Source organism: Narcine bancroftii, chromosome 3 (genome assembly GCF_036971445.1).
Source record: "Narcine bancroftii isolate sNarBan1 chromosome 3, sNarBan1.hap1, whole genome shotgun sequence".
In the NCBI taxonomy this organism is placed as follows: Eukaryota; Metazoa; Chordata; class Chondrichthyes; order Torpediniformes; family Narcinidae; genus Narcine; species Narcine bancroftii.
The window spans coordinates 65,378,213-65,405,476 of record NC_091471.1 but is presented as its reverse complement, the minus strand read 5'-3'; the positions used below and the strand labels follow the sequence as shown (position 1 = coordinate 65,405,476).

The following is a 27,264-nucleotide window of genomic DNA, read 5'->3' as shown; positions in this document are numbered from 1 at the left end:
AGGGTTCTGGCCTGAAATATTGACCTTTCTTTTTCTCCCATTGATGCTGCTTAACCTGCTAAGTCCCTCCACCAGATTGTGATTTTGCTCCAGATTCCAACATCTGCTGTATCTTATGTGGCACAAGGATTTTTATGTTTCCCTGGAGCCGGGTATCATCTCTACAATTAGTTAGCCATGAAGAATTCTAAAATATCCATGACTGTGGTCCATTGGCTGGAAATTGTTGACAGCAATTTGAATCTTATCTTTGCAAATGTCACAAATCAGTTTAAGAGACCCATTGTTTAATTACACTCTTCTGACATTTTATTGAACAGAAAAGGTGAAGGTGATTCAAACAGGCATCATCTGACTTAAAGTTAGGATCTTCAGACCAACTTCTGTGGAAAAGCTGCAAGAGATAGAAAGATTACAGAAAAATAAGACCCATGTTACATAAACTTGACACCAAGTTTTCTCTTTTTGCTGGAGAACTGTTGAGCTATAAAACTGGAACACAGTTGGATTCCAAATTATTCAAATTATGCAATTTATTCAATATGTTCTTTGACAATGTGTAACCATGTAGCATTAAATGTAATTTAACAAATGGGGAAATATCTCCTGGAGTATTGCACTTTGGTAGAAGAGAGGAATTTATGAAGATGGTTCAACTTAACTTGACCAAGGTTGGTCATTTAGATGTGTTTCCTCATTCAGAAAACTTTGGTTAATGGCAAGGTGCAACAGAAGAAATCATGTTTTGATAAGTTGAGAGGGTGGCATTTTTAATACTTTTTAATGAGCTCACTAAGGCTCTACAAATAATTTTTAGTGTTTGAAGGAGGTAATTTTCAAGTTTGGGCGGCACTGTTAACGCAGGTGAGCCAGGTTTGAAACAGGTTCTGTCTGTAAGGCATTTGTACCTTCTCCCCGTGACATGTGCAGATTTTCCCCAGGTTCTTCGGTTTCCTCCCATCCTCCAAAATAAATGGGGTTGGGAGGTTAATGGGGTTTAATTGAGCTGCACAGGTTTTATGGGCCGAAAGGGCCTTCTACCATGCTGTATTGTTAAAGAGTTTTTCCACCAATTTTATGTTTTAACATATTTATTCAAAATGCATGACAGATTAAATTATATAGGGGACAGGGGGTATACTGTGAAGAAGAAACCCAGGTAACCCACTTTCCCATTCCTATTGGTTCATTTATGTTCTCTCTCTCTCTCCTTTTGTTTAGCTTTTCCATCTCCCAAACACCCACACACCTTTTACACCTGGGTTTCTTCTCATCTTATCTCCCTCCCTTATTTGGTTGTACTTATCACCTTCCAGCCCTGGCCTTTACCTACCTCCTGACCTTAACCTTCCAGGCTCCATCTGCCCATGGTTTCACTTCTTCTGATCTCTTTTCACTCATTATCTACTATCGTCTATCTCTAAGCTTACCTTCCAGCCCTCTCCATCCCTGTCCCATTCCCCCCCCCCCCACCCCCACCACCACCCCGCTTCATCCCACCTTCACCACCTGGCATTATCAGCCTAGCATCTCTCACTTCTGGATCCACCTATCATCAACCACCCTCTACACTCTCAGTCCTAATGCAGGTCCTCGGCCTAAGACACCAACTATCCCTTTCCCTCCACAGATTTTTTTTTTCACACTATGAACCATACTGACCAAAATACACACAAACATTTCCCTCTTGAATATACACAGTGTCATTTTCTCCCCTTTTCCCTCCTCCCTTCCCTCCCTCCTTCACCCCCCCCTCCTCCCCATCCACTCAACGTTCAACCTATATGATACATTAAACCCATTAAACAATGTCATCACACAATGAAAATAAACAAGAAATTTGTGTCTTCTACTTTTACATAATGGGTCAGTTCATTTCGTCTTCTTCTCCTTCTGTCATTTTAAGTGGTGGAGGTCCGCGGTAGGACTTCTCTGTTGTGTTCCATGTATGGTTCCCAAATTTATTCGAATACTGTGATGTTATTTCTTAAATTCAAGATCTAAACATAAAGATAAAGAATGAAACATGGGAAAAGCTATGCTCCGGAACTATGAGAAATACAATAAACATGAGGTTATGCATTATACAATATAGTTAGTTACACAGGCTATATATCACACCCCAAACGTTAAGTAAATGGGACCCAACAGTATCAGACAGATGTTTTCGCTGTAAGAAGGAAACAGGAACAACAGTACATGCAATTTGGGCATGTGAGAAAGTGGAAAGGTTTTGGGACGATCTAAACCAGGTATTAAATAAAATCACAAAAAGCAACATATCAAAAAATCCAGAGATCTTTCTTCTAAATAATATAAGAAGTAAAGAACTTGGATTCGATTTGGATGGAGCACAAAAAAGATTTATTTTGATAGCCTTAACTGTAGCAAAAAAAATGTATTATGTCAACCTGGAAATTAGAAGATAGCCTGAGAATACAGCAATGGTACATAGAAATGAATAAATGTATTCCATTGGAAAAAATAGCCTCCACAGATATTATTTGACTCACTGAATTCTTCAAACAGTTATTTTGGTCCAGATTCCAGCATTTGCAAGGTCTTGCATCTCCAAGATTGACGAGGAGCCCTGCATTTACACTGTGTTTCGAGATCTGTCATTGTACTAAGGAAATGAATGTAAGGCATGTAGTACACATCAAGCAAAGCAACATATTACGCCCACTGTTTTTCTAAAATTTTTGTCCATCTGAACCTTTCCCACCTATATTGGGGGAGAGTGAGCATTAAGGCCAAAATCCCAGTTCCTTTTCAATATGAGCACAGTCAGTCTTGTTTATTTCAAAGTCTACACAGGAAATTAGTAAAACAGTTCTGTCATTTTTCTTACTGCTTAATGAGACTTGATGCATTCTTGTAAAGTTTGCATCATTCTTTTAAAACTTTTCCAGTTGCCGAATAGATGACCTGCCAATAAGACTTTTTGTTGATTCATTCTGAGCAATTGTGTTTTCTGTGTTTAACATTTTGACTTTTTCTTTTATTCTTCAGTAGATTCTGTCACACCTCCCAGAATGAAGTGAAACAAGTAGCCTCTCAGCTTCACAATTGCAAAAAAAATAAAGGCTAGTTGAAGTAATTTTGGAGTTGGAGTAAATCTGTATGCAGTGTTCTTTAAACATTCTCACAATTTCAAGCGAGTTACATAGCAAGTCTGAAATCATATATAAGAAATAAAAGAGGTTATAATAAATCCATAATCAAATGTATAATTGTAAAGGATCTGTCCTAATATTAATATTTATGATGAGGTTAAGCCATATATCTTTTAAATATATCTTAGGCAACGTTGTGGACTTGGAACAGGGTTACACACAGATTGCAGCAAGTTTGCAGAGCCATCATTGCACTCAGAGCAGTGTCAGTTTGGAGTCAGAGTCTAGAAAGACAGAGCTCATGTATTTGAAGTGGGTCTTAATTATTCAAGAACAATGGAGTGTTTATTTTAGTAAAAATTAAATATCTAAATGTGCAATAAGAACTGCTGAAGGAAGCCATCTGTTTATAAAATAAACCACTTAAGCTTCTTCAACAGAAATGAGGTCAGAGGTTTTTATAGACATGGAATGGTTTTGGAAAGGCCTGAAGTTTGGTAAAAATGTAACTGATAGTCATGTGGTTTCCAAGAATTGTGACTGACCTCATTGATGATGTAACTGTCACATGATTTGGAGAAATATATTATTGAATTCAGACATTTTTGGATCAGTCAAGGCCCTGTGTTGACATACACAAGAATTGGAACCTTGTGGAAGACAAAGTTGAATTACAATAACCAGAATAGTTGCTGTTATGTGTTACTTCTAAACAAAAGGGGAACACAGAATAAGTAGATTTCAAAAGAGAAGCCACTTCGAACAGATATAGAAGACAATCTCATTGTTTGGAAAACAGATTCCAAAATCTTAATTAAAAAGAAGAAGATTTGATCCTGGCAAGGCAGGAGTTGTATTTTCCTTTTCACAGAAGGTACATTGGTAGTGTTCAAGCCATCTCATCAAAAGAATTGTGAGTAAAGAAGCCTGAAGATATGATGTTTATAATTATTTCTGAACTGAAGATTTAAGACCTTCAAGCAAGAGAAAAATTAATTTTTCAGGGTGAGACTTTATTACAGATAAACATTTACATTTGTACATAGTGCAGTTTAATTTAGAGTTAAGTTTAGAGATAAGAAATGTTGTTATTAATAGTTAATAAAAACTATTATTTTGAATTTACCTTTGGTGAAATTTCCATTGCTGTTCTTTTATTAGTGCTAACAAAGTCCCTTTAGTCCCTAACAAAATTAAAAGCATTATTAGTTCTTAACAGTAATAATGTAGAAATTAAATTATAATTGAAACAATCACATGATCCAAAAGAAGGTTTGTGGTTAATAAAGTTATGGTCAGATCATGTGGAGTAAGGAGACAAGAAGCAGAGTGGATAGCTGGACTGTGACAAAATAAACTGCAAAGTACAGGAGAAAGGGGTAGTTGCTAAAATATTACAATGGTATTCCACAAGGATCAGTGTTGAGGGGGAATGGAATTATGGCGTAAGTTGGAGATCCCAGTAGAATTAATCAAAAACTAACTAAAAGTAACTTTTTTCAAATTTTCTGTAACTTAAAAACTTTAGGAATTTATTTACAAATCTATATAGTATGGCTTCAAGGAAAGATTCAAATGACTAAGAAAGCAGTTGCTAAAGAGATTAGTATAGCTGAAGAAGTTGGGCCTACCTTAACGATGGACTCTTGGGCTCAAGTTCCTTCTTCTCCAAGAGTGACTCATGCTGCGATGGCAAGGATCTATATGACTCCAGCACCTTCTCTCTGAGGAGCCAGAGAAGAAGGTGTTGGAGTTTAGAAGAAGATAACTGAAATTGAACTACAGATGCCACAAAAACAACTGCACATGTGCAAAATTTCACATATGTGCACAACAGAACAAGCTATTTCACTATGGGAAACAGCTGAACCAATCAAAGCTGTAGTTGTGATAGTACAGATCTATCACCAATGTACATAGTGTATATAGTTACTGTATCTAGACTGTGCTTACAGCGATTGGCTGAGAGCTAAGCCACGCCTATTGTCTGGGCCTTAAAGGGTTGTGTCCCTAGCCAGGTCAGATCATTCCAGACTGGTCGGCCACCTGTGAAGAGCTCCTGTCTTTTGCTAATAAAAGCCTTGGTTTGGATCAACAAGTCTTTGGTTCTTTCGACGAGCTCTACAGTAGTCAGTAGCTTGCAAGTCTGATACAGCAGTTGATTCAATTAGATATTGAATCAGGACCATGTGGAAGTGATTCAGAAGTACAAAACGATAACGATCAAGATAAAGAGAAGGAAGAAATAGTTTATGAAGAATTGGAGGGAGCAGGAGTTAAATATGAAAAAGATAAAGCTCAATTGATTCAAGGGATTGAAGCAATACAATTCAGATTTCCTGAAGCCAGAACCCAAGGTATGGAACTTCAAGAACAAACGTCTATAATTATCAACCAAATGCTGTTAATGTGTAACCATATGGATTTGCAATTTATATCTGTTAGAAGTGATGTTAAAGCACAATTTGAATATGTTAAGGGTGAAATGAAAAATATTAAAGGAGAAATGGCAAAATATACTAAAGCGGTTGATAAAGTTAACATTCAAGTCCAGAAAATTAAAGATGATATTCAAGATTATTGTTATGAAGTGGAACAATGTAAAGATAATAAAGTTAATAAAATGGAAGATTCTGTTATGGCTTACAATATGCAAAGGAAATAACTTTTTACAAAAGATTGATGTATTGGAAAATCGTAATCATAGGAATAACGTGAAGATTGTTGGGTTGGTTGAAGATTTTGAAGGCTCTAGTCCAGTACAATTTTATTCAAAATTGGATTCCAGAAGTTCTGGGTCCTGAGAATTTCACAAATTGACTTGAACTGGATAGAGTACATAGGGCTAATAGAAAGAAGCCATTCCCAGGACAAGCACCACGCTCAACTTTGATTAGATGTTTATGTTATCAAGATAAAGAAACGATATTAAGAGTGGCTGTACAAAATGCCTGAAGATATCAAGGTCCATTAATAATGGGAAATAACAGGTTATTTTTCTTTGTGGATTTAAGTATGTCATTTAATCCTGTGAAATTACTATTCCAGAAAAAAAGGATATAAATTTTCTTTTCGATACCCAGCTATACTTAAAGTGTTTTCTCGAGAAAATAATTTTCCTTTTTATTTTACAAATAAAGAAGAAGCTTTTGAATTTGTGAATTCTCTTCCAAATATTAAACAAGATCAATGAATGGATGTGCAGAGATCAGTTTTGGCAGACTGGCCTGAGAAGATGCAAGTTGCAGAACAGGTCTTGAAGCAGCAAGAATTGGTTGAGATCAATGATGACCAAGTGAATAAAGACCTTGAAGAAGCTTTTTACACTTATAAATTAACTGTTTAATTAAAGTAATGCATATTCTGTCGGAGGGAGGCAGAATGTTTATCTTCTCCTTCCGTAACCATGTGGTGAAGGATGCATCCCGCACAATAGAGGGAAGTAGTACTGGTTCTTTTTTATCCGTACTTATTTTTTTTCAAGGGTTTTTATTTATTTTTTTTATGGTTTACTTCTCTTTTCTTTTTATTCATTTCTGCTTGGAGATATCAGATGTGATTGAAGATTTTTATGGAGCGGGGGTCCAATGTGGGGGGTGTGGGTGAGAGCTCTTTAATTTTTGGATTTAAGAAATGGTGGTTAGTAATGTATTAAATTTTGTAAGTTTTAATATAAATTGGATTATTAATAGAATTAAGAAAAAGTTTTAACTCATTAAAAAATGAATGTTGATATTGCTTTTTTACAAGAGACACATTTAACTGAGAAAGAGCATCAACAATTAAAAAGATATTGGGTAGGTCAAGTGGTATCTTCATTGTTTAATTCTAAAGCAAGTGGGGTTGCTATTTTGATTAATAAGAATTTACCTGTTAAGATTCAATCTGTAGTTATGGATTCTGCTGGGAGGTTTGTTTTGGTATATCGTCAAATTTATTCAGAGATGTGGACACTTATGAGTATTTATGCACCTAATATTGATGCTGAAAGATTTATTCATGATCCTTTTATGCATCTTGCTGAAGCTCATGAAAAGGTCTTAATTGGAGGAAATTTCAAATTTTGTCTTGATCCAATTTTGGATGAGTCATAAAAGTCAGTCACCAGGACTAAAACTGCGATGAGGATTTTGACATTGATGAAGGATTTGAATTTGATTGATATTTGGCAAAGGTTAAATCCAAAGGAAAAGTACGATACTTTTTATTCTTATAGGCATGACTCTTATTCTAGAATAGATATGTTTTTAATGTTGGCACAGTTAAAAGGAATATAAAGCTAGGATTTTATCTGATCATTCACCACTTTTGATATCATGTTGAGTTTCTGAAAATGAAACATTATTTTATAGATGGAAATTTAATTCTACATTGTCAAAAAGAGTAGATTTTTGTGATTTTATAAGAAAACAAATTCAAGAATTTTTAAAGAAATTAATATTAATTCAGTGGATTATAAATTTATTTTATGGGATGCTTTGAAAGCTTATTTAAGAGGTCATATAATAAGTTATTCAGCTAAAATTAGGAAGGACTATAGCAAAGAATTTGATCAATTGGAAAAAAAGATTTGCAGAGAAAGGCTTCTGATGAAAAAAGGAAAAGTTTAATAAAGGAGAAATACTATTATAAAATGATTCAGACTTATAGGACTGAAAAATTAATTGAGAGAACTAAACAAAAGTTTTATGAATTGGGAGAAAGAGCTCAGTTTGCCAATTGAAAACAGGTGGAAAGAAAAAGTTTGAAAACCACTGTTTTAATAGTACCTAATTGACTCATTACATGCATTGTTTCATAACTCCAAAGGAAATGGGTCAATGACAATTTTTATCAAGCAAAATATTTCAGTAACAAATGGTTGATTCTCAACCTTCCCTTTCTGCTCACATACCTCCTTAAGAAATCCTTTACTAATCACAGCGCACCAATGGCATAGGGATTATTAAAGTGGTGTGTGAGTGGAAAGAAAAAGGTTGAGAACCACTGTTGTAGAAAAATTAATGCTATTAAAAAGAAATCTAAGATGACTTTTATACCTCAAGAAATAAATGATTCATTTACGGATTTTTATTTTAGTTTTTTTTTGTAGATCCCAGTCTAATAGAGATGAGGTTAAAATTTATATTTTTTATCTGTAATTAATTTATCTACCTTGAATTGTCAAGATAAAAAAGAGATTTAGATGTTCCATTTATGGCAAGAGAAATTATTGAGGTTCTTAGTCCTTTCCAAAGTGGTAAGTCACCAGGGAGGATAATTTTCTGCCTGAATTTTATGAAATTTAAAGATTTATTAATGCTCCTTTTATGGAGGAGTTGAAACAAGCAGCAGAATCTCATTCTCTATCAGAATCTTTTTCAAATGTAATTATTACCAAAGAAAGATAGAGATTTTTTAAAATATGAATCTTACAGGCCAATATCATTGCTAAATGTAATAAACTGATCAATCAATCTAGCAACATTATCAAGTGTGCTAGAGTAAAATCTTTTTGGTTTCACATATAACCCGCACTTTATATGTGTATTTTACAAACCTGGCATCATTTGAGCATTATATGCATGTGTGCATTATATGAGAATATTTTTACATGTTGAAAGAATGCATACAATTAATAGGTGTGGGAAATTTTGATCTTGGGAATATCTATGTACTGAATGCTATGGTATTCCCATAAACAGGACATTCTGGCTAGGAAATTGGAACTGTATCAATGTTAATTGCCCAGACCCATCCCTGAGGGAGGAAATTAACATATCAAGTGCCTTTGATTTGAGACTTTAGAATTAACATCCTGTTTAACTCTGAACTCTGTCTTCAATTTATTTAATTGATTCTTCTCCGCTTGTTAATAATGTTGCAGCAGGATATCATCTATATAATGGGTGATTTACACCTCTGGGGGAAGTTTATTGGGTGTTAATTGCAGGAGATTATCTGTGACAGCAACGTGCTTTATCTCATGTTCTATTTAAATACAAATTGCTTTTGTCAATCAGAATTTAGAATAGTACATCCCTGCGGGTATATGCATGTGCGTGTTATACACAAATATTTTACACAATTTATGATTTTCTGTACTTTATGTACATGTACACATTATATGCATGTGCACATTATATAATGAAAATACAATAAATACCTTGAGTAAACATCCTCTCATTCTTCTATACTCCATGAAATAAGACCTAATTCGTTTAACCTTTCCCTGTTACTCATTCCTCAACTCCCAACAACATACTAGTAAACCTTCTCTGGATTTTCTTTCAATTTTATTTATATCTTTCCTGTGGTTAAGTGACCAAAAATGCACACAATACTCCAAATTTGATCTCACTATGTCTTTTACCACTTTACCATAACATCCCAACTTTAATGCTTCGATTTATGAAGGCAAAGCTGCAAAAACTCTCTTGATGACCCTATCTACCTGTGATGCTCTCTATCAGGGAATTATCTATCTAAATCCCTAGATCCCTCTTTTCTACTGCACTCCTCAATGGTCCACCATTTACCATTTATGTCCTCACCTTACTTTGTCCTTCCAAAATGCAGCAACTCACTCTTGTCTGAAATAAATTTCAGCTGCCATTTTTTGAATTGGTTCAGATCACTCTCCAGCCTTTCAATGTTTTCCTTGCTGTACACAGTGCCTCCAAACTTTGTTTCATCTACAAATCTGCTGATCCAATTTAATGCATTATCATCCAGACCATATATACAGATTAGAAACAAAAAAGGACCCAGCACTAACATTTTAAGGCTTCTCCCATAAAGCTAATGTCTAGTTCAGTTTATTACCTCACCATGAACATACCTTCCTGATTAGCCTCTCATGTGGGAACTTATCAAAGGCCTTTCTGAAGTCCATGTAGACAACATCCACAGGCTTACCTTCATCTCCTTTCCTGTTAATCTCCTCAAAAATCTCTATAAGGTTTGTAAACACAAATTACCAGGCACAAAAGACATTTTGACTATCCATAATAGTCCCTACCTATCCAAATACTTGCATATCAACGTCTTGCAACATCTTCCAATAATTTACCTACTACTGATCTCAGGCTCACTGGTCTATAATTAGGTAGGTTTTGTTTTGAGCCTTTATTTTAAACAATATCTACCTTTCAATCCTCTGGCACATCACTTGAGGTTAAGGACATTTTAAATATATATGTCAGGGCCCCTTCAATTTCTGCACTAGCCTAACTCAACATCCAAGGGAATACCTTGTCAGGACTTGGGGATTCATCCACCTTCATTTGCTTTAAGACAACAAGCACCCCTTCTTTTTTAATCTACATTTGTTCCATAACTTTTCTTCTTGTTTGCCTCACTTCCTGAGACTCTATGCCAGAATCCTGAGTAAACACAGATGCAAAAAGTACAGCTAAAATCTCCCTAATCTCTTTTGGCTCCATACATAGCTGGCCACTCTGATAAACAAGGACCAATTTTGTCCTTTACTATCTTTTTGGTCTTGTATATCTGTAGAAGTTCTTAGGATTTTTCTTCACCTTGTCTCATAAAGCAGTCTCATGTCATTTTTTACCTCTCCTGATTTCCCTCAAGATTTTTCCTGCATTTTTATACTCCTCAAGTGCCTCAATTGCTCCTTGTTGCCAATACCTGCCACAGACATCTCTCTTTATTACTAAATCCCCATTATCCCTCGAACAGGCTCCTTATACCTGTTAATTTTGCCTTTAAACCTTATAGGAACTTACAAACTCTGATATCAAAATTTCACCTTTGAATGCCTCCCACTTATTGAGCACATTTTTGCTAGGAAACAACCTAGCCCAATCCATATACTCTCGATCCTTTCTCATTTCCTCAGAATTGGCCTTTTTCCAATTTTGAATCTCATCCCGCGGACCAGACCCATCCTTCTCCATAATTATCTTAAAACTAATGGCAAGATGAAGGCGCTCCAATGAATGTTGAGGATGGAGCGGAGACAACGCTGTTGGAAGCGTTCTAGGAGCCGTAGGTGATGCCGGTAGAGGACCCATGATTCGGAGCTGAACAGGAGTGTGGGTATGACAACAGCTCTGTATACACTTATCTTTATGAGGTTTTTCAGTTGGTTGTTTTTCCAGACGCTTTTGTGTAGTCTTCCAAAGGTGCTATTTGCCTTGGCGAGTCTGTTGTCTATCTCATTGTCGATCCTTGCATCTGATGAAATGGTGCAGCCGAGATAGGTAAACTGGTTGACCGTTTTGAGTTTTGTGTGCCTGATGGAGATGTGGGGGGGCTGGTAGTCATGGTGGGGAGCTGGCTGATGGAGGACCTCAGTTTTCTTCAGGCTGACTTCCAGGCCAAACATTTTTCCCTAACGTCGAAGTACTCGAGATGGCAGAGGTCGACAGCATCGAGTCCACGCTGCTGAAGATCCAGCTGCGCTGGGTGGGTCACGTCTCCAGAATGGAGAACCATCGCCTTCCCAAGATCGTGTTATATGGCGAGCTCTCCACTGGCCTCCAGAGGTGCACCAAAGAAGAGGTACAAGGACTGCCTAAAGAAATCTCTTGGTGCCTGCCACATTGACCACCGGCAGTGGGCTGATACGCCTCAAACCGTGCATCTTGGCGCCTCACAGTTCGGCGGGCAGCAACCTCCTTTGAAGAAGACCGCAGTGCCCACCTCACTGACAAAAGACAAAGGAGGAAAAACCCAACACCCAACCCCAACCCACCAATTTTCCCTTGCAACCGCTGCAACCGTGTCTGCCTGTCCCGCATCAGACTTGTCAGCCAGAAACGAGCCTGCAGCTGACGTGGATATTTACCCCCTCCATAAATCTTCATCCGCGAAGCCAAGCCAAAGAATGAAGAAAGAAAGAAGAAGAAGAATGGCAAGATAAATATGGCACTGGACACAAAGTTTTCCCCTACACATATCATATATGTCAGCATATAAGATGACTCATGAATAAGATAACCCGTAGGATTTCCACTTAAAATGTTGGTTTTGAGCTGTACTCGCTGTATAAGTCTGACACTTACCACTGGTCAGTGGAGTGATGCTGTCTCAATATTTTAAAAGCAAATTACCCAGTAAAGGTTTAAATTTTATTAGCATATTTTAAAATAACACACTGTCGGCTTCTTTAATAGGCTGTTTAAAGGATGTACAGAGCCAACAGCAGTCAGACTGGGCAGATGAACCCCGTGGAGGGGCATTGAGACTTCGCTGTTAATGTTTGAATTTTATACTTGGTGTATAAGCTCTGAGGATCTGAAGTAAATCACTGCCACCACACCGATGGTCGTTAACGACTGTTTTTATTCAAATTCCGCATGCCCCTTTAAGGGCAGCATGAACTCAGTCACCTAGTGCACTGTGATGTCATAATCACTGCCAGGGCGTGCGCTGGAAGGGATTCTGGAATCAAGAAGAACCCCTGACAATGCCATCTCCTAATGGCTGCCCCACCACGTGGCGATACAAGAGGAGCCAATTCGCCATTAGGCTGTGTGCCGCCAGACAACTCTGCCCCCTAAAAAAAACTTACTACATGTCCTGTCGCTTGGGTGCCCAGCTCTGCCATTTGGCAGGCCACCTGGACTGGTTGAGATAAGTCTAGGTGGGCGGCTTTCAAGTGGCCCACATCCAAAGTAAAAGTTCCACCCAACTGCCGGAGCACCTTGTATGGCCCCTCGTAAGGCCGCTTCAGCGGTGCTGTCTGTGGTCCCCTTCTGACAAAAAGAATTGTGGCAATCAAGTTCTTTTGGCCGAATGGCATGCGGAGAAACTTGAACAGGCTGAAGGGTTTATAATGGCAGTCTTTCCAACTTCATCAGGGTGGACCAGGATCTGATGGTATCCGCGCACCAGGTCGACCTTTGAAAAGAACCCCGCACCGTGGAGGTTGGCCGCGAAGTCTTGGAAATGGGAGACTGGGTACATGTCTGGAGTCATAGTGTCGTTCAGCTGTCTGTAGTCTCCACAGGGCTTCAACCTCCCGATGACTTCAGGACCATATGTAGTGGTGGCAACCAAGCGCTGTTCAATCACCGAATGATGCCCAACTCCTGGTGTCTGGAAAATTCCTCCTTGGCTTGCTTCAGTTTCTCCAGCGGCAGCCGTCTAGCCCTGTTGTGGAATACTCCATGTCAGGGGGAGGCGATATCGAAGTGAGGCTCCAGGGCGGCAGAGAACTCACTGAGGATCCCAGTGAATTTGTCTTCGGTGACGGCGACTGTGGCAATCTCCAACTTGGTGTCGTCTGCCATGCTCAGGCGCACCAAGCAGAAGGTACAGGTGTTGAGCAGCCTCCTCCCCCTCACATCCATCAGCAGGCTGTGCGCCCTTAGGAAGTCAGCCTCAAACAGCGCCTTGCTCACCGAGGCCAGGATGAACCTCCAAGTGTACTTCTCTTCCCTGATCTGTATCTGTGCCCGAGTGCCAAAGGTTTTGATCGTAGAGCCATTGACAGCCTGCAGGGTTGGACTGGGGATCAAGTCCCTGTTTCCAGCACTGTGGGGGGGAAGGACACTCAGCTCAGCCCCTGTGTCCACTAGGAACTGGCAGCCTGTGGATCTGTCTTGGATGTAGAGGAGGCTGTTCATGTAGCCTACCGTCGCAGCCATCAATGGTGGTTGGCCTGGCCGTTTCCCTGGCAATCGCAAGGCTGACAGTACTTGCGGGTTTTAGCTCCCCAGCATTGATGGAAGAAGCACCACGATGACTGGGCTTCTTTGGGCTTGCCCTTGGGGGAACCTTGCTGACGAAGGGGCACCAGCTTGGAGATCTGGCTGAGTGCTGCCTCGTTTTCCTGCTTAGCTCACCAGAGGGCATCAGCCCAGGTTGCTGCCTTGTGGGGGTCAGAGAAGTCCTCTTTAGGCAGATGGAGCCAAATCTCCTCTGGCATCTGTTTTAGAAAGATCTGTCTGAAGAGGAAGCACAGCTCGTGATCCTCTGCAAGGGTCAGCATCTCATCCATGAGGGCTGAGGGGCTGCGGTCCCCCAACCCGTCTAGATGTAAGAGTCTGGATGCACGCTGCTGGAGTGAGAGGCCAAACTTCCCCAGGAGCAGATTCTTGAGGGCTGTGTACTTTTTGGTTGCTGGTGGCCGATAGATGATATCGTCCACCCTCGCGGCTATGTCCTGATCGAGGGCACCCACAACATGATAAAACTTGGTGGTATCAGCTGTGATGTTGTGGAGGTGGAATTGTGCCTCCGCTTGTCTGAACCGTGTCTGTGGGCAATGTGGCCAGAAATGGGGAAGTTTGAGGGCTACCACGCTAACCTCTGCCATGTCCATCGTTGGTTGGGTCCAGAAGGTCATCTGGGCCTGTTGGAGTCACCAATGTGCCGCTCTGAGGATCTGAAGTAAATCATTGCCACCACACCGATGGTCGTTAATGACTGTTTTCATTCAAATTCCGTGTGCCCCTTTAAGGGCAGCATGACCTAAGTCATCAGGTGCATTGTGACATCATAATCGCTGCCAAGGGGGCGTGCTGGAAGGGATGCTGGAGTCAAGAAGAACCCCTGACAATGCCATCTCCTAATGGCTGCCCCGCCAAGTGGCGATACAAGAGGGGGGCTGGTTCACCATTTGGCTGTGCACCGCCACAAACTCCTAGTTTAGGGGTGACATTCTTAAGATTCAAATACCATCTAATATACTGACATACTTATAATGTACTTCTGTCACCTGTCCTGTCTTATTCCCTAATAGGAGATATACCATTGCACTCTCTCCTGTGGTTACCTTGATGTATTGATTTAAAAAACTTTCCTGAACATATTTCACATGCACTTAGACATCTAGCCCTTTTACAATATGCGAGTCCCAGTAAAAATGTGGAAAATTCACCTGTAATCACAACTTTATGTTTCCTGCAGCTGTCTCCTATCTCCTCACAGACTTGCTCTTTTAATTCTCTCAGACTATTGGGTAGTTGATAATACCACCCCATTAATGTTGTCAAACCTTTCCATTCCTCAGATCCATCTATACAGCCTCAGTAGATGAGCCCTCTGGATATTTCACATCCAAAAATTCAGAGTACAAACATATGTTAAAATTCAAAAGGATACATTACACATAAATCACATCATTTAATTCAAGGTAATCCATGTTTTAATCAAACAGATTATATTGCATTGATATTATTTTATTGTATAAAAAATGAAACCAAAATTCATTACCAAGAAAGAAGCTGTTTGGCCAAACAAAAGACAGAATTCTTACCAGAATGATAAACTACCTCATTAGTCAACATTTTTACCTTCATAACAAATCAAAGATTATCAAAGAAATTCTAAGAGTCCCCATAGTGTTTGAAAATTTACATTCAAATCAGAGCCTTAACATCATCTTTTCCCTCCTCCACTCCACTATCTGCTCCAGCACTTTGGTTCCCCTGCAAATCTAGTTTAAGCCCCCCCTGGAGCAGCACCAGCAAACCTTCCCACAAGTACATTAGTCCTCTTCCAGGTTAGATGGAAACTGTCCCACTAGTACAGGTCCCACATTCTCTGGAAAGGAGCCCAAAGATGCAGAAATCTAAAGCCCTCCCTCCTGCACCAACTCTATAGCTACATGTTAACATGTATTATCCTCCTAAATTCACTTGCATGTGGCTCAGGTAGCAATCCTGAGATCACAACCCTGGAGGTCCTTTCCTTCATCCTTGTGCCTATCTGTTTCTTTCACTATTGAATTATTTTTCACTGCAGCTCACTCTTCTCACTCCTCCCTTTCTTAGCTACATGGCCATACTCAGTGCGAGGGATATAATTGCCATGGCTTCTCCCTGGTAGGTCGTCCCCTTCTACAGTATCCAAAATGGTGTACATATTATTGAGGGGAAAGGCCACAGGAGAACCTTGCACTGTCTCTCTGTTCCCTTACCATCTCCTGACTGTCATCCAGCTACCTTCCTCCAGCCTTCTAGGCTGGACCCCTGACCCCTGAATGATCTGGAGTTCATCCAACTCCAGTTCCAATTTCCGAAACAGATTGTAATGAGCTGCAGTTGGAAGCACTTCTCATAGATGAAGTCATAAAGGATGCAGTTGGCTTCCCTGACTATCTGTAAGAGGAGCATGTCCCTGCCCTGGCTGCCATTCCACTGTCTATGAATTAAAAACAAAAAAATTAGAAAAACCTTTCCTTCCTTACCTGTGCCTCTTTGCTGAATCCTTTTGATCTTCAAAGAAGTCTAAGGAGATTTGGCATGCCATTGAATACTCTATCAAATTTCTACAGATGTACATGAGTACCTTGACTGGTTGTATCACAGACTGATTGGGGAATTTCAATGCCCAGGAATACAGAAATCTGCAGGATGGAGAAAATATACTCTATATATTTGTGTCATCGTCAAATGTTTTGGACCACTTTTTCTGGCCAAAAAATGTAGGGGTCAACTTTTACACAGGTCAAACTTTTCACCTTGGTAAGTACCTGGACCATTCAAGGCATAGCCAGCTCAGGTGTCCGGGACCAGATGATAAGTCCATGGTTGGAGTGTCAGAAGCTTGGTTGGGCAGGCAGCTGGAGTAAGGATCCATGGTGGGAATCTCATATGAGCAGGCAGCTGGGGTATCGACAGTTCGGATGGGTGGGCGGTGTAAGGTAAAAACATCATGAGTTGGGACCGGAGAAGGAGTCATCCAGTACTAAGGAGTAACAGGATGCAGGTGTGACCTTGCACACTCAAGATAAGTGTGGCAATAACAAGATGATGTGCAGCAGACTAACAGAGAAGGGTAACAACAGCTTATTCATTGGACAATGTAATGGTATGATAATTTACTAAGTGCCTGTCCTGAGGTATAAAAAAAAAACACCACTTGCTGATATCGGGAGAATGCGCCTTCTCCAACTAACACTGTTAGTTGCAAGTGTTACAATCCGGTAATAAAGAACCTTGATTTCGACTCAGTCTGGTGTCTGACTCACTCGTTCTCAAACAAAGCAGACCTAACAGCGGCCAGGCCTAGAATCCACAGTCGGGAACTCAGATGACGTTGGGAGTTCGGGTCGTCTTGTGGTGGGGGTGGTGTGAGGCAAGGATCTACAGTCGGGAGCTCGGGTGAGCAGGCAGCTGGGGATAGGATCCGTGGTCGTGAGTTTGAATGGGCAGGCGGCCTTGGCATTGGGAGCTACGATTGGTTGGTGGCCATGGCAAGGGTCTGGTGTTGAGGAATCTGGAGCTCCAGAGAGAGGATGGCTGAGGCATTGAGAGCTCCAGTGGGCAGGCTGCCCTGGTGAGGGTCTGCTGTCTGGGTTTCAGTAGCTCAGATGGGTGGGAAGTCTTGGCCAAAAATAGGGGTGTTAACTTTTACATGGGTAAAAACATAAAAACATAAAAACACTCGATTTTGGGTCAAAAAAGTGGGGGTTCAACTATGACACAGTATTGACAATTACATGAGTATATATGATAGTTATGCCCAAGATAGGCTCCAAATTCTTCTCCATTGAAGACATCTCTGTTAGCATTATCTCAAATAGGCAGCTAATATCAGAAAAGACACCCATCACCACTTCTCACTGCTAACCTCAGGAAGAAGATACTGATGCCTGAAGGCCAGGATCTCTGGGTTAAAGAGCAGTTTCTTTTCCCAATGGCTATGAAACATTCGAACTTCCCATTACTATGCTGATCATGGACTGCTCTAACACTACAAAAGGACTGTCTGCACTGTTGAAATACCCCTTTATTTTTGTTGCACTCTCTGTAACTGTGAATATTTGTTATCTATCTTTTATATTTGTCATCTCTTTCCATACTGGGGTAATTTATTGCATACTGTTGGAGTTGCTTTATTTTTAAAAATAAAGTACCCATTTGGGTGCAGCAAGAAAGAATTTTGATACATCTGTACACTGTAGTCATGTCTGGCAATAAACACATTTTTATTATCAAGTCTAGGAGCACATACAGATCATTCAACTCTTGGACTAGCTCTATCATTAAAATGATCAAGGCTCATCCTCAATCTGAACACTACTTGCCAACTCATTCCCATCTCACTTTCTTCCCTTGTAACATTAAAAAAATTAGTATCATCCTTAAATGCATTCAACACCGAGCAGAGTTGGCGACAGAACATGTCTAATCAGGAGGCATGAGGGTAACAGTGGGGGGCACAAACTGCCATTCAATAACTCATTCAGTGGGAGGGGAGCGGGTGCCATATCTGCCATGAACCTCCTCCGTGCGCCACTGTCACACTTCCCCCTCCCTCCAACATAACAGTCAAACATGCGTGCTTTGAGTGCATGGAGAACAAACCATGTGACATTCATGCTGCGGGTGGGTGGGGGGGGGCACAATAACTAATTTGGGGGGGAGCATAGCCTGAAAATGCTCTCACCCACACGATGCCAAGCCTGAAGTCATCGAGCATTCATAAGTTGTTGACCTAGAGAATTGCTCTTCATCCATGTCATCAATAGGCAGTCATATCTCCTGACCTTGTGCCGTTGGTTCTAGGTGCCCCAGTAAATGATCTCTCCCCCTTATCATCTACCCTATCAAACCACTTCAGAATCTGATTAACCTAATGAATCCAACTCTATAGAAAGTAGAGATGCTGACGTGCTTTCCTTGTGAGGCATTAATACGATAGGTCCAGGAAAGGTCATCTGAGATAGAGTCCCTCAGGAATTTGAATTTGCTCACCCTCTCCGCTTCTGATCCCCCAATGATCATTGGATCATACACCTCTGGTTTTCTTTTCCTGAAGTCAACAAAAGAAACACATGAGAGAGAAACTAATGGAAGCATGTATTTATGAGGCTGAGTGAAATGCATTGGGGGATGCTTGTAGTATGGTCTATTGGCAAATTGGTCCACTTGCACTGTAGAATATTTGTATTTTTTAATATTTCCATCTGGTTATGTATAATTCTCCTGTAAGACTGCCATACTGGACCCATTGTGCTATATCCATTGTTATACCATCCTGCAAGTTTCAAGAACATTTCTTTAGTCTGTTTTGGTTGGATCAAAGTGTGATTCTGTGAGCATATATTAGGTCATTTTCCAGTTGCCCCTGATTCTGATCAGCATTTCCCAACAGTTCACTTGTATACAAATGCAATGATTAACTTAATTTTATTTATGAATTAAGGGTGATTGGAAGGGAATTGTGAAGTTTTTAAATTGATTTCCAGCAGGTTAGCTATATCTAGTGGGTCACTGGGTTCATGGAATCAAAAGAGTTCTCTTACAATTGAGGACAATGACAGTGCTCAAAGAAGTAATGCTTTGAACACAGCTTGCAAGAATGTTACAGCAATCGGTTATTTCCTGAAGAATGAATGGGAACGCTTGTAACAAACAATATCTGATGGCATGTTTTACAGAAATTTGGATGAAACCATGAGTGATGGAAATATGAGTTAAAGTAGAATCTTTTCATTAAAAAGAGGAACAGAAAATGATGGGAAAATGTGCAAGTCAGGTAACTTCTTTGCAAAGAAACACGGTCACTAGCCCCTTTTATACAGAGCTTGAAAGCTAGGTAGATTGAGGAAGAGGTCTTGACTTATATGACTTTGATCCACCTAGGTAAGTAGTCTCAGTGGTGGAGCATGTTTTGACTCACAGAGCCAGCTTTTTTTCCATTCTGTGTGAACATGCAAGACTGCTTCCTAAGACAGGTCATGTCTACGAGAATACTGTGGCTTTGCAGTACAAAAGGGGCTAATGTTTTTGGTCTGTGATACATCATCAGTGTCGGGAAAGAGAGAGAGAGAGAGAGAGAGAGAGACAAATAAACTGAGAGAAGATGGGGAGGATGTACAGAAGAAAGGAGTGTCTGTGATAGGATGAATCAAAATGCCGGAAGGGAAACAGTGATCACCACAGTAAACTTTAATGTGGGACTTGTCCAACAGGTTAGAGTTATACAAAAACACGAAATGCTGGAGAAGCTCAGCAGGTCAAACAGTCTCCTTTAACTAGGAAAGGTAAAGGTACAGAACCCATGTTTACCAAGGTATGGAAAATGTCAGCAGGTCTTCGAGCAAAAGAGAAAGGAACAAAAAAAAACCAGAAGTAGTAATGACGAAGGGTTCGAGTCTGAAACATCAGTTACGTATCTTTATCTTTGCTATATAAAGGACACTGTTTGACCTGCTAAGTTTCTCCAGCATTTGTGTTTTTACTTTTACAAAAAAACCCAAAAACTGGAAATTGATGGATTGTGATCCATCTTCAGAAATGTGTTTTATTGGTTATTCAAAGGTTGTGTGGTAACTTTGATCAATAATAAATGGAAGCATCAAGTCTGCCACTGATGTTACCTTTGTGATTCAATTGTGGTTGTCTGAAAGTACAGGAAAGTTAGTGAAATGAATGTTTTTATCTATCCTTTTAATATTTGCCACTCTTGAGAATTCAATCAACAGAAGCATTTAGCCCACAAATCACAAGGTGATTAAAAACAGCTCATTTGTTAGTATGATTTTTGACAAAATATTTTAGTCAAAATAATAATTATTCCAAAATATACTTTGCTCTGACAATTTATTAGCTACAGTTTCCTTTATATAAATCAGTAAGTATATCCACAAGTCCTCCAAACCATTGATAAAAAACTGATAAATCCCATAGGAGCCTGTGAGATGCAGGATTGCTATCGACACCTTGTAACATGTAATGCTTATCCTCAGTTTCTATTTTTGGTCATGCCTATTGCTTTGAATTTTGACACCAATGCAGAAACTTTATAAATAATGTAAATGAAACATCATTGATGAAAGCGTCTTTTCTTCCTACTCGTGGGAACAATGTGGTGCCATAGGCTACGGACAAGGATGCTGTAAGGGTTATAATCTAAAATAGCTATGAGCATCATACTTGCTCTAGTAGATAATCTTTGGAGCAATTTTCTTCCTCCTCTGATAATTCCTTGAATTGAATTGAATACTGTAGGCTCTGATCAACCTTAATCATTAGTTCTGCAGAACCATCACAAAAATATTTTCTTTCAAATTCGGCAAAAGGAATTTCTTTACCCAGAGGGTGGTGAATCTGTGGAATTCATTGCCACAGAGGGCAGTAGAGGCAGGTTCATTAAATATATTTAAGAGGGAATTAGATCTATTTCTTCAGTATAAGGGTATTAAAGGTTACGGAGAGAAGGCGAGGACGGGGTACTGAACTTTAAGATCAGCCATGATCTCGTTGAATGGCGGAGCAGGCTCGAAGGGTCGAATGACCTACTCCTGCTCCTATCTTCTATGTTTCTATGTAATAGTTGAGCTTTTTTTTTATTTCTTTTATATTTTTCTTATCATAGACTTCAGTGGGCAAAAGATTTTTGTTCATGTTAGAACTTGATCAATCAGCATGGTTTCAGCTTTAATTATTCCAAAATAAGCAGAAATAAAGGAGAAAATATCACATCTCCATAAGGATCATTTTAACATTTTGAAGAACAAGGCAATTGATGAGTATGTTATATTTGGCCACATTATGTAGATATCTATGACAAACTGCATTAGACTAATTAGCTTTGGCTATTGATTACAGAACTGACATCTGGGAATGCTAAAGGGACAAATCTCTCACTAGCTTTTAAACACTGCTGGAAATTACTGACAAATGTGAGGTGCTGCAATTTGGTAAATCAAACCAGGGTAGGGCTTAAGCAGAGAGACCTTGGAATATACAGTATGTGCATAATTCAATAAAAGTGGCAACTCAGGTGAACTGGGTGGTAAAAAAGGCATTTGACACACTGTTTCATTGGACAGGTTATTGAGAACAAATGTTGGCCCCTCATGATACAGCTGAACAAGATTTTGGTCAGAGTACTGTGTGCAGTTCAGGTTACCCAGCTACAGATGGATATAATTAATTTGTGTGTGGTGCAGACGAGATTTGCTAAAATATTGCCTGAGAGGCTTGTGTAATTGGAAGAGGTTGGATAGCCAGGATCAATATTCCTCAGAGCCTAGGAGGCCTAGGGGTAACCTTGTAGAGGTTTATAAAATCATGAGGGGCATAGTTAAAGGGAACACCCACCGTGTGCTTCCCAAGATATGCAATTATAGAACTGGCAGGCATAGGTTTAAGGTGAGAGGGAAGTGATTTAAGAGAGATCTGAGGGGCAACGTTTTCACTCAGAGGGTGGTCCATCGCTGAACGAGCAGCCAGAGGAAGTCATAAAAGGTTACAATACTATATAGATAAGAAAGATATGGACCAAATAAAGGAAAATGGGAATAGCCCAGAATGCATAGCTACTCTATGCAGCTGCATTGAGATTTGTATTATTTTTAGCTTCATAATTCATAAGCATGTTTTAAAAATAATAGTTCATATTCAGATGTGTTCAGCAGCACAAATCCAGCACTCTATGTAAGGAGTTTTTATGTTTTCCCCGTGTCTACGCGGGTTTCCTCTGGGGGCTCCACTTTCGTTCCACCCTTCAAAACACACGGGGTTTGAAGGACAATTAGGTGTATTTGGGTGGCATGGACTTGTGAGCCAGAAGGGCCTGTTGTCATGCTGTATCTATATATATTTTTTTAAATTTAAACAAAATTAAAATTTATACATTTATCTACACTCAAACTGCTCGATGGATATTTTAGTCCAATTAGATGTTTATTGTTCATAAGTTTAAGATCTTAGCATCACAAAATCTGTTTAATATACAGTGAACTGTGCCAACTTTTGCCCTTATCAGATGTTGGATTGACTTTTCAACTGTGGCCAAAATAGTAAATTACTTTCTGTTTTAAGAGAAAATAATTTAAGATCAAAAATGAATTTATTATTTTCTTGAAAATAAATAAACTCAATAATATAAATAAATTAAATAATATGGAGCAAGAACAATGAGTGAGACAAAATGCATAACTCTCTCAGAGAAGTGACATGGCTCATTCGGTGCTGCAAGATGAGACAAGGATGTTAAAGCTTCCTTCAATTTTGATTTTAATTCTAAAAAATATTATGTTATCGTGCTTATTTGACGTCAGCTCATTTCTAAAATCAAAGCAATATCATAAAAGCAAAATGTAATCAGTACTGTGTGACAAAAATGTGCAAAATTTGCTGGAAAATGCATCAGTTCTGTGTGTAATTGTATCATTTCTTCATGTAGTTGCTACCAGCTTTGGAGTGCCTGCACAACTGTGGAAATCACTGAACTGGGACTAGCTGAGGAAGGACATCAATAGGTTGGAAGGGGGGCAGAGGAGATTCACCAGGGTGTTGCCAGGACTGAAAGACCTGAGTTATTGTGAGAGTTTGAAAAGACTGGACTTTATTCCCAAGAGCAGTGGTGGCTAAACTATGGCTCCTGGCCCAACTGCAGCCTGTTGCCCATTTTTAAGTGGCCCATGAGAAGAAAAAAAATGGCAACGTGGCTGGAGCTGCTGTAATGGCAGTGTTGCCGCTGGTGCAGACCCACGGAGACCTATCAGTTCTGAACAGCTTTTAATCAGTCAGTTGAAGGAGCCGACAGCTGGACTTAATATTGATTGGCACATGACTCCTTATATTTATCTGTATGTGGCTCACAACCAAAAAAGTTTACCCATCCCTTCCCTTGAATATAGAAAGCTGAGGAGGGGCTTTTATAGAGGTTTATAAAATCATGAGGACCATGGATAAACTCAAAGCTCATAGTCAATTTCCAAGGGTAGATAATTATAAAACAAAAGGGGACAAATTGAAGATAAGCAGGGCAACATTTTTCACTCAGGGACAAATTTTTCACTCAAGGAATAATCCCTGGGGCAAGCTGCCAGAGGATGCCATAGAACAGGGCAGACTACAATGTTCAGAAGACATTTGGGCGGCTATATTGGGAGGGAGGCCTTAGATGGATGTCGACTAAATTCAGGCAAATTGGATTAGCCAGAAGCCAACTTGGTCAGCATGGATGAGTTCAGCCAAAGTACCTGTTCAAACTTCAGGATTTTTTATTTTCTATCTGTGCTTCCTTAGATAAGGAGACCAGATCTTTACACTATAATCCAGAAACACCGAGCCGCCATATACTCAGAGACGGATGGCTCTACTCTTTGTAACATAACTGATTGCACTCAGAGACTTTAGAGGAGCACAAGCATGCTTTTAATAGCTTACAATCAATAGCTGGTAGGCACAATAGTTCACAGGTGAATTTGATGAAGGTGGGAAAACCAGGGTTTATATTGGGGTAGGTGAGGGTCAAGCCAAGCGAGGTGCCAACCATCTGAACAACACACAGACAATGAATTTCAGTTTACTACATTCACCCCTTCCTTCAGAATAGAACTTGCAAGTGAAAAACAGAGATTATACATTCAGAAAAAAACTAATAATTTACAAATATTTACAAGTTGAATCTGTAAGGAGGTCTAGTTATTCTGGTTGAGCGCCTCAGTACTGGAGGACTTTGGGCTTCCTGAACTTCTTGGACCACCCCCCCCCCCCCCCGCCCACCCCATGATGCTGAGTTACTGGGTCTCAATGGCTCAAGCTCTGGTCGCGGAGAGGATTGACCCATTTCCCAAGCTGTGCCGTCCGGAACCCTGGGTGGGGTGCTTGGTGGTTTCTGGCTTGTTTGAGCCATTCGATCCTCTGTTCTGGCATCAGGGTATGCCACGTAGGCCTACAATGGGTTGGCATGCAACAGATGCACCTTCTCAATCAGGGGTCGGTCTTGCTCCTCCTCATGTGCTTTCTCAGCAGGACTGGCCCCGGTGCCATCAGCCAAGACGGCAGGGTAGTCCCAGATGTGGATTTCCTCTGGAAAGTGAACATTTGCTCGTGAGGAGTTGCATTGGTCTCAGTGCAGAGAAACGACCTTATGGAATGAAACACCATGGGCAGGACTTCTTGCCAGTGTGAGTCTAGAAAACCTTTGGACCAGAGAGCTAATTTCATGGCTTTCCATACAGTCACATTTACTATAGCTAATTGTCCTGCTTGAGGCAAAACCTCTTGCAAGAAGGCACTGGCATAGCTCTTTACTTATAAATGATGAGCCCCTGTCACTATGGATATAGCTGGGATACTTGAACAAGGTACAAATAGAGTGCAAGGCCCTGATGACCGTGGTGGTGGTCATATCTGGGAGGGGAATGGTGAACAGAAAATGTGAATACCCATTGATGACGTTAAGAAAGTACACATTTCTGTTGGTGGAAGGAGAGGATCCTTGAAACTTGATGCTGAATAGTTCAAGGAGGCAGGATGCCTTGATCAGGTGCACTTTTGTACTCAGCTCAGACCTGGCAGAATCTGGTCATTTCCAAGATATCCTCAATGGTGTAGGGTAGGTTGCGTGCCTTGACGAAATGAGCCATGTGAGTGATGCCCAGATGGCAAAGCTCATTGTGCAGTGGCCACAACTGGCCGGTATGTGCAGAGGCACAGCTTCCTCTTAACATGGCAACAGGAGGTTCATTGAGAGTACCTGGCCTATAGATGTAGAGTTTGATCCTCCACTTCGCAATCTTGTCATTCTTTATTTTACCTCTTTTTGCATTATTAAACATGAATGCCACTGATTGATGGTCAGTGAACAATGTAAATGTTCTTCCTCCAGTGCCTGATGGCCTCTACAATGGCTTGGGCCTCTTTCTCCACTGATGGGTTCCGAATCTCGTGACTTTATAGGGTACAGGAAATAAAGCAAGTGGCCTGCTTGCCTGGTTAAGGGTAGCGGCCAGATCTATGTCAGTGGCCTTGCTCTCCACCAGGAACAGTGCATTCTCGTCCACCACATACATGGTGGCCTTCGCAATATAGCCCTAAACATAGTCAACAGCCACCTCGGCTTCAGCCAATAATAGGAATGAGGTGGACTTTAAGAGGGGGTGGACTTTATTCGTGTTGTGATGGACCCACTGGGCATAGTAAGAAAAGAATCCCAGGCACCTCCTTAAGGCCTTCAGGTCTTCAGGATCAGGAGGTCTAACAGAGGGTGCATTGGATCGAGATCAGGACCAATGACACCATCCCCCACCACATAGCCCAGAATAGCCAGACGTTTAGTCCAGAACGTGCACTTACTGGAGTTCTGTGTGAGATTCAGAGATTGGGCCATGTGAAGAAACTTCTGGAGGTTGGCATTATGGTCTTCCAGAGAGTGTCCACAAATGGTGACATTCTTGAGATAAGGGAAGGTGGCCTTTAACACGTATTCATCGTATTTTTCCCAGCTGTCTCCGGAAGACCGGGACCCCATTAGCAATACCTAAAGGGACCCTCAGGAACTGATAAAGCTTTCCATCTGCCTCAAATGCTGTGTAGAGGCAGTCCTCGGAATGGATCGGTAGCTGATGGTATGCAGCTTTCAGGACAATGGTCGAATAGACCCAGTACTGCAGAATTTTGTTTACCATGTCCGAAATTTAAGGGAGGGGCCACGCATCCTGGAGTGTGAAGCGATTAATTGTTTGGCTATAGTCAATCACTAGCCTGGACTTTTCTCCCCCTTTCATGACTGTCACTTCAGGGCTGTCCATGGGCTGTTGCTGGGGTCAGTGGTATTTTCTTTAAGCAGCAGCTGTGTCTCAGCTCTGATAAATTCCTGATCCTGCACTGTATCACCTGCTCTTTGTGGCTATTGACTTGCAGTCGGGAGTCAGGTTCGGAAACAGTGTGGGGGGGGAAATCAATATTTAGGGCGGAGAGGCCGCATGTGGCGTCTGGCTTTTGGGAACCTCCATTCTGCACTGTGATTGCAGGAAGTGGGCCAGAGTACTCTGTAGTCATGCTTTTACGGAGACACAGGAAGTCTAGGCCCCGCAACACAGGAGCACACAAATCCTTCAGTACTTACAATTGGAACTTATAAAATTCCCCCCATTTTACAGTTCGATGTACTATACAACACTCTTGGATAGTTGCAGAGTGCGAGTGAGTTATTAGGTAAATATGATAGTCCATTGGATACACTTTTAAAGTGTATTGCAGAGCAGTCACAGAGTTTATAAAGCTCTCAGTGAGCCAGTGTCTACCAAGCAATCAGTCAAGTCCCTGTTTACCCTCATCTCTATCTTCTTTTATTTAAAACTTTATTCAATATTTTCAAAACAGAAACTCTTACAAAGTCCGTAATATAAAAATGAAAATTACAACTAACCCACCCCCCTCCACCTAGCTTCAGCACACTCCACAAGGGAAACATTAAGAAAATAAAAGAAACACATACAACA

The 27,264-nt window shown here is 40.4% G+C and overlaps 1 long non-coding RNA gene across 5 annotated transcripts; it reads right to left on the bottom strand.

The window, feature by feature from the left end:
- Nucleotides 1–283: 283 nt before the first annotated feature.
- Nucleotides 284–14,511, bottom strand: LOC138757228 (uncharacterized). Of its 5 annotated transcripts, none has more exons than XR_011353434.1 (4): nt 10,870–14,511; nt 2,514–3,175; nt 1,854–2,000; nt 284–394 (listed from the first exon to the last, which is right to left on the bottom strand). It is a non-coding gene; the product is annotated as an uncharacterized lncRNA (long non-coding RNA). The 5 variants fall into 5 exon arrangements; XR_011353435.1 differs by having other exon boundaries at nt 1,860–2,000; XR_011353436.1 differs by lacking the exon at nt 284–394 and having other exon boundaries at nt 1,761–2,000; nt 2,514–2,626; nt 2,852–3,175.
- Between the last annotated feature and the right edge of the window lie 12,753 nt (nt 14,512–27,264).